Below are 12729 nucleotides of genomic sequence, written 5' to 3' on the forward strand. Positions count from 1 at the left end.
CAATGGTGGGCAGAGCAGGGGCAGGCAAAGAAACTGCTTTGAGAAGCACTTCTGCCAAGGAACATGGTGGCCAGAGCAGGTTTGCTGTGGTCCTGCACCCCTTGGAGGGAGGAGAATTTATTTTCATTTTATTTTTCATACCTGTTTTTATTGATACTTGCCCAAGGATATGCAAAAGTCCACACCCAATGCAAAGTTTATTTTTTATAATGCACCAGAATAATAATAATAAAAATGTTCTTAAAATCTAATCTGAAAAGGAACAGAAGGGAAAGGGAGGGAGGAAAGGGAAAAGAGAGAAGATGAAAACGGGGGGGGGGGGTTAAGAAGACTTCCGGTTCTCTGTTAACTAAATATAGTATTCACTCATTAACACCCAGCTATTCTATAAGCCCAGTAGTTATGTATGGAAGTGAGAGCAGGACCATAATGAAGGCGGATCGCCGAAGAATGGATGCTTTTGAATTCTGGTGCTGAAGGAGACTCTGGAGAGTCCCATGGACTGCAAGAAGATCAAACCTCTCCATTTTGAAGGAAATCAGCCCTGAGTGCTCACTGGAAGGACAGATCCTGAAGCTGAGGCTCCAAGACTTTGGCCACCTCATGAGAAGAGAAGACTCCCTGGAAAAGACCCTGATGTTGGGAAAGATGGAGGGCACAAGGAGAAGGGGACGACAGAGGACGAGATGGTGGGACAGTCTTCTCGAAGCTACCAGCATGAGTTTGACCAAACTGCGGGAGGCAGTGGAAGACAGGAGTGCCTGGCGTGCTCTGGTCCAGGGGGTCACGAAGAGGCGGACACGACTAAATGACTAAACAACAACATTCTATAAGCTATTTCCCCCCCCCCCCAATTTTCAAATCCAGATTTACCAAGTTCATTTCCCCTTTCGTGAAAAATGTCCATAAGAGGGCAGGAGGATTTATTAAGAGCAAAAGAAGAGCCTGCTTGGTCCAGCCAGGGCCCCATCGAGTCCAGCATCCTGTTCTCACAGTGGCAGACCAGATGCCCATTATGGGAAATCTGCAAGCGGGGTCCGAGTGCAAGAACAACGCTCTCCCTTCCTCTGGATTCCCACAACTGGGATTCAAGTGGGAGGCTGTGGCTCAGCCTTCCTAGACATTGACAGACGTCTTCTCATCTTCTTTTATAGCCAGCCAGGTCGGTGGCCATCGCTGCTTTATTCGTTGCTTCTTACCTAGAAGGTAGAATCACAAGTCGGAAGGGACCCCAGGGGCCATCTAGCCTGACCCCCTGCAAGGAGGAGTAAAATGCAGGTCTGCAAGCAAGTGTGTGGGTGGCGGGGGAAAGTAATCTCCTTTGAGAAAACAAACTCGAAGGCTTCTAACACAGAAAGATTGGAAATCTAAATCTAATACAGTGGTGCCCCGCAGGACGAATGCCTCGCAAGACGAAAGGGTTTTTCGGTTTTTGCGACGCTTCGCTAGACGATTTTCCCTATGGGCTTGGACCTCTTCCCAAGGCGGGCGGGGGGCAAAAGTCTTTGCCCCCCCCCCTGCCTGCCTAACCAGGGGCTTTTAAATCGCCCCGGGACTGTCCGGGGCGATTTAAAAGCCCCCGGACGGCTTTTGAAGGCAGGCGGGGGGGAGCAAAGACTTTTGCCCCCCGCCCGCCTTGGGAAGAGGTCCTGGACTGGGGCTTTTAAAATGCTGGTGGGCAGCAGCGAAGGATTCGCTGCCGCCCGCCAGCATTTTAAAAGCCCCCGGGACTGTCCCGGGAAGGCAGGCGGGGGGAAAGCAAAGACTTTCGCCCCCGCCAGCCTTCAGAAGAGGTCGGGGGACAGACTGTCCCCAGACCTGGTCTGAAGGCGGTTCGGTTTCCATAGGAACGCATTAATTGATTTTTAATGCATTCCTATGGGAAACCGTGCTTCGCAAGACGAAAAGACTTGCGGAACGAATTAATTTCGTCTTGCGAGGCACCACTGTATAAGCAATGGTGTGAGCTCTTGTCGCTTCTTATTAGGTGTTACTGTGCTTTGGTTTTTTTTGCAATTGCAAAGGTGTTGTTTTTTTAAAAAAAGCAATTAATGTTTTGTTTTAAATCTTTGTGACCCCGTCTGGGGACCCTTGGGTGAAGGGCGAGTAATAAATCATCTTCATCTCAATATAGTGGGGTGCGAGGAAACTGCACTGGCTGTGGAATCGGGCTGTTTTTGTTGTTGTTGTTTTGCAAACCGTTCCAGCAAGCCAGGAGACCTGCCATTTCGCTGATTTCTTTAAGAAATCCGGGAAACTCTCCTTGCTGCAGGGGAAGCCTTTGAAAGCCCTCGTCTCATGGTGCTTGTCAAAAAACAGCACGTCCAACATATTGCAATGCATGCCTGTACAGTCATACCTGGGGGTTACAGACGCTTAAGGTTGTGTGTTTTCGGATTGCGCACCACGCCGAACCTGGAAGTACCGGAACGGGTTACTTCCGGGTTTCGGGGCTCGCACATGCGCAGAAACGCTAAATCACGCTTTGCACATGCGCAGAAGTGCCAAATCGCAACCTGCGCGTGCGCAGACGTGGCGCTGCGGGTTGCAAACGTGCCTCCTGCACAGATCACGAGCGTCCACTATATTTCAGAAAATTCCAGATACAGTGGTACTGGAGGTTCCGGAGGTCTGTTCTTAACCTGAAACCGTTCTTAACCTAAAGCACCACTTTAGCTAAAGGGGCCTCCTGCTGCTGCTGCACGATTTCTATTCTCACCCTGAAGCAAAGTTCTTAACCTGGGGTACTATTTCTAGGTTAGTGGAGTCTGTAACCTGAAGCATCTATAACCCGAGGTACCACTGTATACCTTCAAGCCCCCAGGTTGTGCTGCTCTGCCTGGGGGTGTCTGCAGCTGCTTGCAAGGAAGGGGCAATGCTCACCCAGCCCTTAGTTCAGCGCCTTTGGCTTCTGGGCTGTGAACTTTTGACTTGGAGAGGCCATTGTATATTTGTCCATTCCTTGAGCCCCACCCCCTTCCCCTCTGAGGCCTGGCCTGCCTCTGAGTCCCTCTCTGAAAGACAGAGCCATTTCCTACACTTTCCTGATTAATTCAGCCTGTTTTAATTGCCTGTGGAGAAAGCTTGCATATTTCCGTGTTCTTGTTCCAGGCATTGCTGCTGCTGCTTCTGCTTGGCCATCTGACTCCATGGCTGGGGAGGGAGGGAGGGAGGGGGGCACCTGTTCTCTGCCTTCCCCTGCAAGGGTCATTGTTTGAAGAACTGCTTAAATGGATGCTCTCTCCCTCCTTTCGTTCTGCCAGAAAAATCGACCCTGGCGAGCATTTTCAATAGGCGATCCATCCTTGCCCGAGTCCTCCATGGGCAGATTTGCATTGTGTACAGTATCTGTATTTTTGCATTGTATATTGTATTTTTAATATTTAGTTGGAAGCCACCCAGAGTGGCTGGGGAAACCCAGCCAGATGGGCAGGGTATAAATAATAAATTATTATTATTATTTGTTACTGTTATTTCCTCCTGAGGTGTGCTTCAAATGGACCTTGTTGTGTGTGTTCTCCCAAGCCATGCCAAAAGAGAAAAGGTGATCCCAAGAGCCCCATGTTTCTTGCGGCGTTCCTTTAATCTGAAGGCAGGAGGGCAACTAGCACAGGTGGCTTGGCTAGCAAAGGGTGCCTTTGCTGAGGGTTTTTAAGCAGAGTTTGGGCAGTTCTATGAGTCAGCCCTAAGCTACGTGGTGGTTGCCAGCTTTTGAATTGCCGCTGCCACCTTGGTGCGCTGACATGCGCTCTTGCGCTCCTTAACGCATGTCAGAGGCCAGAAGCGACTGTGATTGAATTTTCCCAAAGCTGGCTGAGCTCCCAGCGACTGGCCGGCCAAAGGAGTTAGGCTTGGGCTCGTGAAGCAGGTCCCTTTTTGAGATCATCAAACCGTCTTGTTGTGGCACCTTGAGAAGACTGGCAGATTTGCCGCGGGGGCACAACACTTTGTCATCTCATGTCTCTTCTCCCCACCCCCCACCCCATTGCACATTTGGGTGCACATAACTGTAGGGGGAAATGCAAGCCCTGGCCCCAAATCTGGAATGCGAGGGGAGTGGCCTGCGGCATTGCTATGCAAAGCTAAGAACGTCTCCACAACAACCATTTCGTCCCGGCATGACTCTTGCTGAATGGTTTATTATTTGCAGGGTTTCTAACCCGCCCTTCTCAGGAAGGTCCCAGCGCGGGTGACGGCATTGTGGCCGTGCAATTATAAGCAAATTAAAGAAGCAGAACCGTTTGCATGCAACTGTAAAAGCAGGTAAAGTGCTTCTGGGCAGAAGCAGCACGTAATCGACTAACCCTAAAAAAGGAAAAGCCTTCGCTGTCTGTGGTCAGAGGGGTCTGGAGGCATGTCTTCAGCATGCAGCAGAAGCTGTCTAAGGCAGATGGATTTCAGGGATGGGGGGGAAAGCAGTGCTAGAAGCTTGGATGTACGACACCAAATGGTTACTGTCCACCAAACCAGGGTTGTTGTTGTTTAGTCGTGTCCGACTCTTCATGACCCCCTGGACCAGAGCATGCCAGGCACGCCTGTCTTCCACTGCCTCCCACAGTTTGGTCAAACTCATGCTGGTAGCTTCGAGAAGACTGTCCAACCATCTCGTCCTCTGTGGTCCCCTTCTCCTTGTGCCCTCCATCTTTCCCAACATCAGGGTCTTCTCCAGGGAGTCTTCTCTTCTCATGAGGTGGCCAAAGACTTGGAGCCTCAGCTTCAGGATCTGTCCTTCCAGTGAGCACTCAGGGCTGATTTCCTTAAGAATGGAGAGGTTTGATCTTCTTGCAGTCCATGGGACTCTCAAGAGTCTCCTCCAGCTCCATAATTCAAAAGCATCAATTCTTTGGCAATCAGCCTTTTTTATGGTTCAACTCTCACTTCCATATATGGGAAAACCATAGCTTGCCTTTGTTGGCAAGGTGATGTCTCCTTTTTGAGATGCTGTCTAGGTTTGTCATTGCTTTTCTCCCAAGAAGCAGGCGTGTTTTAATTTTGTGACTGCTGTCACCATCTGCAGTGATCATGGAGCCCCAGAAAGTAAAATCTCTCACTACCTCCATTTCTTCCCCTTCTATTTGCCAGGAGGTGATGGGCCCAGTGGCCATGATCTTTGTTTTTTTGATGTTGAGCTTCAGACCATATTTTGCGCTCTCCTCTTTCACCCTCATTAAAAGGTTCTTTAATTCCTCCTAACTTTCTGCCATCATTGTTGTGTCATCTGCATATCTGAGGTTGTTGATAATTCTTCCAACAATCTTAATTCTGGCTAGGGATTCATCCAGCCCAGCCTTTGGCATGATGAATTCTGCATATAAGTTAAATAAGCAAGGAGACAATATACAGCCTTGTCGTACCAGGGTTACCTTCGCCAAAATGGAGCACCTAGTTGCCATTTTTGGGACAGACGGCTTGAAAGTTGTATTTTTCAATACGACTTTTGGTCCCTGAAATTCAGATAAAATCCAACAGATAGAATTCCACAGGATGTGGTCTCAGTGTGAGAAAACAGTCCAGGTCCAAGGATTCCCAGGATGCACCTCCAGATGGTGGAGACGTCAGGCGACAACCTGGGAGCTGAGCATCTTCACCTGGTGGCAGGTGGCCAGGTGCAAAATGAGGCATGCAGGCCACAGAGTGAGGCCTGCTTGCTCCCTCCCGGCAGAGGCAGGCTGAGGAATCCTCCCATTGCTGTATTTTTTGGGGGGGGGGGGAGAGAGCAGATGTGCTTTCCTGCCGAGTCCTGCCGTGCCTGAGGAGGCTTTGGGGTTGACAACTCCCGCGATTCCCCCAAATGAAATCAGACACTGCAATTTTCTTTGTGGGGCGGCCGCAAACGGATCAGCAGCCAGGGATGATTCTGCATGAAGGTTGTCGTCTTGAATTATCTCGGCTGCCCGCCTCCCTCTCTCCCTCCCGCCAGGGTCGCTTCGGTTAAAGCTGTTTCCCAGGGTGCCGCTGGCCTCCTAGCAAGCCGTTTCCCTTGTCCCCGGAAGAGGGTCCTGCGAAGGCTTCGTAGGGTGAGCCCCTGTGGGTGTGGCTGTCTTGAGTGGCTGCTTGCACCGGAGGTTCCCCTGATGGGCATCTGTGGCACCACATACAATCTTATTGGAAGGGACCTCATGGGTCATCTAGTCCAACCCCCTGCAATGCAGGAATATGGGATTGAACCTGCAACCTTGGTGTCATTAGCACTACCCTCTAACTATGATGGATTGAGTTTCCTTAGATGCTGCTTTCCCACCATGAACTGCACCCAAAGTGTTGCGTGGGTGCTCGGGACTCAACAGCCGACAAACTCAACAGGAAGCGGAACATGTCTTTAGTGCTTCTGCGCATGCACAATCGCTGAAACCCAGAAGTAAACTGTTCCGGGTACTTCCAGGTTTCGGTGGTCCGCAACCCAAAAAAACGCAACCTGAAGCATCTGTAACCCAAGGTATGACTGTAGTCAAAATGAAAAAAAATCCTTCCAGTAGCACCTTAAAGACCAACTAAGTTAGTTCTTGGTATGAGCTTTCATGTGCATGCACACTTCTTCAGATACACAGTGTGCATGCACACGAAAGCGCATACCAAGAACTAACTTAGTTGGTCTTTAAGGTGCTACTGGAAGGAATTTTTTTTGTTTTGACTATGGCAGACCAACACGGCTACCTATCTGTAACTGTAGTCCAAATGAACATTCTACCAAAAATGATTTTCCTCTTCCAAACCATTCCAATATTGGGAGGAATGAAATGCTTTAAAAGCTGGAAGAAAGACAGCGCTAGATTGATTTGGAATGGAAGGAAACCAAGAATCAAACATCAAATAATTATAGACCCAAGGGGGTGGGGGCTTTACCCTACCAGAATTAGAACTTTATCAAACTGGCATTGCCCTGCAGATGCCGCTGTGCTTCAGCTTCTATCATCCCTGAGCATCTTGTCCTGTGGGCAGGGGCTGGTGGGACTTGTTGCCCGAGCACATCTGCAGCGCACCATGCTGGGAACAGGCTCCTGCTGTGTCTCTCAAGCAGGGGGGCTCTCCTTTGAACGGAGCTCCAAGACCTCGTGGCTCCCAGCTTTGTGCAGAGCCTTCGCACGCGGCTTGTGTTGGCCCCTGCAACACAGTCCCGCACGCAGGCAGGCTTTTGAGTTTGTGGTCAGCCTCAGGTGGAAGACACCTCTTGCCATCTGTTCGCCTGCCCCTTGTATGGAGACCCAAGAGATCGCTTTCGGGAACCTTTGCTCGCAAAGGAAAGCAGGTTTATCCTGCTGAAACAGTTCACTTCCTTCTGAGGGATGATAATAGCTTTGTGGTGCGTGCATTGACCACAAGAAAAAGCCCAGGAAAACTGAGTTAGATAAAATCTCCGTAAGCTGTTTTTTGGTGCTCTGGAGGTCTAATTTGTAATTTAAACTCGCTGCTGCTTCTGGTATCTTCTTTCTCTTGTGCCCGGATGTTGGTTTGTCTCGTGGGTGTCTGTTCTGCATTATTTCATCAATACTATTGCTACGAAGTTGTCATGGCCTTGGGCTAGAACAATAAAGCTATTGAGTTGGACTGAAGTGGCTTGTGGGACCTGAACTTCCGGCAGCCCAGGGTTGTTCGCTCAGAGCACTGCGCCCTTGACAAATATGCAGCTTGGAAGCTGGTCAGGTTTTCTCCAAAGAGGCAGGCGGGGCCGTTGTGCAGTAGAAGCAGCCTCTCCAGCACTGCAAGTGCGCTTCCTGCTTAGGCAGTGAACTTCCCCTTCCTTGTGGATATTTGACCCTCTCTGGCCTTCGGAAAAGAGGCGAGGAAGAGGTGACATTATAAAACGGTGCAGAGAGGGGAAAGGTGTTTTCCGTCTCTCATAACCCATGGGCATCCCACGAAGCTGAATGTTGGGAGAGTCAGGACGGATTAAATAAAGAGTGTGTGTGTGCAGTGCAGACTCTGGAACTCCCTGCCACAGGAGGCAGCAATGGCCACTAATTTGGATAACTTGAAAAGAAGATCAGACAAGTTCACGGAGGAAAGGGCTGCTGATGGCTGCCAGCCATGATAAGGCCACCAACATAAAAGGTAAAGGGACCCCTGACCATTAGGTCCAGTCATGGCCGACTCTGGGGTTGCAGCACTCATCTCGCATTATTGGCCGAGGGAGCTGGCGTACAGCTTCCGGGTCATGTGGCCTCCATGACTAAGCCGCTTCTGGTGAACCAGAGCAGTGCACGGAAACACCGTTTACCTTCCCGCCGGAGTGGTACCTATTTATCTACTTGCACTTTGACATGCTTTCGAACTGCTAGGTGGGCAGGAGCAGGGACCGAGCAACAGGAGCTCACCCTGTCGTGGGGATTCGAACCGCTGACCTTCTGATCGGCAAGTCCTAGGCTCTGTGGTTTAACCCACAGCGCCACCCGCATCCCGCCACCAGCATAGGTCGCTATAAAATAGGACTAGACAAATTTATGGAAGACAAGGTTATCAATGTCTGCTAGCCATGGTAATAACTGCTCCCTACAGCTGCAGAGGCAGAACAATGTTTCTGATCACAGGGAACTGTTTGGCCCCTGGGAGAACCGCTGGACTAGATGTGGCCTCATCCTGCAGGCTCCACTTATGATGCTGCTTGCCTGGGCCAACGTGGCAGAAGAACTTCCTCTGCCCTCATTGAACCTAGCAAGCCCCAGCAGGCCGGGAGGGAAGCTGGTTGAAGGCCGCCTCTACGTGGCCTCAGGGCATCCCTGTGCCACGGAAGGAAACTCCCCACCTGCGAGGGTGACATCACCCAAGCTGCCTCCGCTTCGCAGGGCCCTGGGCACCTGAGCCAAGGGAGACACGGTGAGGCTGCCAAGGTGCCCTGTTCCCAGAGCCGGAGAAAGGGGCTTTTGTGAGGGGGGATAGCCTCCTTGCCAGCCATGCCATCTAAGAGGAGGCTGCTGCCATCACTGGAGACACCACCTGGGTGGGGGGCATTTGAGGGGGGGCTGGGGGAATAGAATTAAGAGGAGCACACACACCTCCCCAGCACAGGGCTGGGGGTTTGGCTCCATGAGGCCTCCTGCCACCTCCCCCCAGCAGGTTGGTGGCAGGCTGTGAAAGTACAGATCTGTGCCTCGCGGGTGAGAAAACGCTGCCATCCTCTGGGTAGGAGCCTCTTTCACCACCTGCTGGGATGAGGAACGTGGGCTGCACACCCCCAGCCTGACATTTCTAAAGAGCAACTTGTTTCTGTATGGGAAAGGGAGGCAGGGGTGCAGAAGGGGCGCAGTTGAGGATTTGCTTTGTGGGAAAGATGTCCCAGAGGGTTGCAGGCAGGACACGGGCAAAGGATGTAGTTCCACACACCCCTTCAAGAGCCTAAGAAGATCTTGCTGCATCAGCCCAGTGGTCCATCTAGCACAGGCTCCTGTTCTCACGGGGCTGTGGGGAAACATGCAAGGAGGATCCGACTGCGAAAGCTCTTTCCTCTCCTGCGGTTTCCAGCAGCAGGGATTCAGAAACATGTGAGGCAGAGCCTAGCCCTCGTGGCTAGAATTTACAGGACCGCCTCTCCTGGTCTGCCCTGCAGAGGACCTTAAGGTCCATGAATAATCATAGTTTAGAAGTCCCGGGCCCTAAGGAAGTCATATTATCCTCCACCAGGACCAGGGCCTTCTCAGTGATGGCTCCGACCTGGTGGAATGCTCTGTCCCAGGAGACCAGGGCCCTGCAGGATTTAACCTCCTTCCGCAGGGCCTGTAAGACAGAGCTGTTCCGCCTGGCTTTCAATTTGAACTTAGCCTGATCTTTTATTCCCCTTCCTTCCCTCCCCTTCCCCTTTTTATTACCCGCTCTGGGATCCCACAGCTAATTCTCCCCTGGTCTCCTCGCCGGCCCGAATAGGACTAATTTAGCCAGCTATCCCTGGTGATCAACTAATGTTTATTGGATGGATTTCCCCCCTAAATTGATTTTTGAATTCCGAATTTATTGTTATTCACGTTTTATACTGTATTCTATTCTGTTTTTTGTTGCATCAATTAAGTGTTTTAAATTCGTCGTTAGCCGCCCTGAGCCTGGTTTTATGAACTGGGAAGGGCGGGGTATAAATAAAAAGTTATTAGTAGTAGTAGTAGCAGCCCTCTCCTCCCCCGTGAATTTGCCTAGTCCTTTTTCAAAGCCATCCAGGTTCCTGTGGGAGGGAGTTCCACAGTTTAACTAGGCACTGCGTGAATGTATCCTTTCCTTTATCTTCTTGCTCGTGGGGAAGGGGCGATGTTTGGTGACAGTGTCTCTAGATGGGGGGGAGATTCCCTGCGTGAGACCCAGGAGGACTGTCAGTGTCATCCAGTGTAGGCTGCCCTGAGCTTAGAGGACCAAGAGCCAGACTCTGTGTGAAGTGCCAACTTACTGCTTTCCTGTGCAGCCTGGGCTTGTGGTTTCAGTCCAAGGCTTTTCAGGGGACTCCAGTCCCTGATGCTGCCAGCCCCACAGACTCTCCCAGGCACATTCACAGAGGAGAGGGCTTTTTATGTTGTGAAGCGCCCCTAGATCCACGGGGGATAGGCCCCACCGCACCTACTCACTATGGGCCCTACTAAAGCAAACAGTCTAATCGGCCAACATCTAAAAGATATCGAGCATCAGAACCTGGCCACCATAAGGAAATTCTGCCCTTGGTATGTTCATTTTCCACCCCTCCGTTTTGATTCTCTGGCCCCATATCTGCACAAACTTCTTATCCCAAAATGCAGACGTGCTTTTACACTTTCAAGACTGGATGTTTTGCCATCTTGCGGTACTCGAAGGTCGATTGCAAAAGATCCTGCCTGAGAAACGCCTTTGCCCCTGTGGAGATGGCAGCACCGAAACAGCGGCCCACGTCCTCCTGTCTTGCGCTACAAAGACCTGAGGAACGAGATCACCACCCAACTCTTACTAACCATCCCAGGGTGCTCAGCCACTGCCACAATGTCCTCCTATCAGATCAAAATGAGCAGACAACAGCAAAGGTTGCTAGGTTCGTAGCAGGTGCAATCAGAATAAGGGCCACTAACTGACGGCTGATTCAGGACTGTAAATTGTGCTCTCATATCAGACTTCCTTTTCTGCGTATACTGTAGTGTTTTACTGTTGCTATGGCCATTGGCTAATGCGAATACAGTGGTACCTCGGGTTAAGTACTTAATTCGTTCCGGAGGTCGGTACTTAACCTGGAACTGTTCTTAACCTGAAGCACCACTTTAGCTAATGGGGCCTCCTGCTGCTGCCATGCCGCCGGAGCATGATTTCTGTTCTCATCCTGAAGCAAAGTTCTTAACCTGAAGCACTATTTCTGGGTTAGCGGAGTCTGTAACCTGAAGCGTATGTAACCTGAGGTACCACTGTAAAGTTTTATCTATCTATCCACGGGGATAGTGGGGCATCTTGCTTGCTGCTATGAGAACAGGGTACTGGACTCAATGGGCCCCCTTGGGCCTGATCCAGCAGATCCTTGCCTTACGTTCTTAGGAGAGTGCGTGAAATGGTTGGGACGTATTTCAGGTGCCCCATAGGGTTTCCGAGATGGCGTGATGCTGCTGGACTCATCCAGCATCTGTGGACAACGGCATCTACCGACTCACTGTGAAGAGCAGGAAAGAGCTCAAATGTCCTTTGGAGCCACGGCCGCCCACACTCTGTCCGGACTTCTCCTGAGTCTGTGTTGCCGGGAACAGCCTAGGGGTGGGGTGGAGTGCGAGTCCCTCGTGGTCGTGGAGTTTGAGCTTGCCAGCGTGTGACTCCAACTAAACATGAGGAGGAACTTTCTGAGGATAGGAGATGTTTGACGGAAGGGCAGACATCCTTGTGTTTCCGAGCACAATTCAAAGTGTTGATGCTGACCTTTAAAGCCCTAAACGGCCACCAAAGGCCCAGTATACATGAAGGAGCGTCTCCACCCCCATCGTTCTGCCCGGACACTGAGGTCCAGCGCCGAGGGCCTTCTGGCGGTTCTCTCCCTGTGAGAAGCCAAGTTACAGGAAACCAGGCAGAAGGCCTTCTCGGTGGTGGCACCTGCCCTGTGGAACGCCCTCCCACCAGATGTCAAAGAGAAGAACAACTACTTGACTTTTAGAAGACATCTGAAGGCAGCCCTGTTTAGGGAAGCTTTTAATGTTTGAGGCATTTTGGTATTTTACTATTTTGTTCGAAGCCGCCCAGAGTGGCTAGGGAAGCCCAGCCAGATGGGCGGGGTATAAATAAATTATAAATTATTATTATTATTATTATTATTATTATGAGATTGACTCTCCTTCACCAGAGGCTTGTACGCAGAGGTTGGATGGCTGCCTGTCAGTGATTCTTGACCTGTGTTTCCTGCAATGTATGGGGTTTAGCTAGATGGCCCTTAGGGGGCCCTTCCAGCCCAACAATTCTATCTTTCTGTGAATCTGAAGCTGCCGGTGACATGAGCAGGGGCTCCCTCGCTAACCTCTCTTTCTTTTCTTCCCTCCTTTCCCGCAGGGATGGCCCAGAGTGAAACGTTCCCACGGTTAACGTCACCGGATTAGCCTGGGGTTTGCCGGAAGAAGCTCTGACGGCCCTCCTCCCCAGCTGCCTCCTCCTGCAAATGCCGGGGCGCCTTGAGGATTCCTCGCCAGTGCGATGGCCGCAGGGGCCGGTCCCCCAGCAGGGAGCCCCGAGGGGGGCTCTCGCGGGCTGGCGTCCCGTGGCGCCATGCCCCCCAGTCACGGCTGACGTCTGCGTTCCCCGATGGGGATGAGTGGCCCCTTCGCA

General features: G+C 51.2%; 1 protein-coding gene across 2 annotated transcripts in view; it reads left to right on the plus strand.

The window, feature by feature from the left end:
- SIPA1L3 (signal induced proliferation associated 1 like 3) overlaps positions 1 to 12729 on the plus strand; it is a 77645-nt gene that overhangs the window by 11191 nt on the left and 53725 nt on the right. The window contains exon 2 of one of the 2 annotated variants that reach the window (XM_081921895.1): positions 12457 to 12729. This exon is cut by the window's right edge and continues 1437 nt beyond it. The gene's annotated coding sequence lies outside the window, so the exon portion shown is untranslated. Of the gene's footprint in view, positions 1 to 12422 lie in introns of those variants that run through there. The other variant, XM_081921894.1, reaches the window with a different exon arrangement.

The sequence above is a fragment of the Podarcis melisellensis genome, assembly GCF_964234715.1.
Source record: "Podarcis melisellensis genome assembly, chromosome: 8".
Classification (NCBI taxonomy): Eukaryota; Metazoa; Chordata; class Lepidosauria; order Squamata; family Lacertidae; genus Podarcis; species Podarcis melisellensis.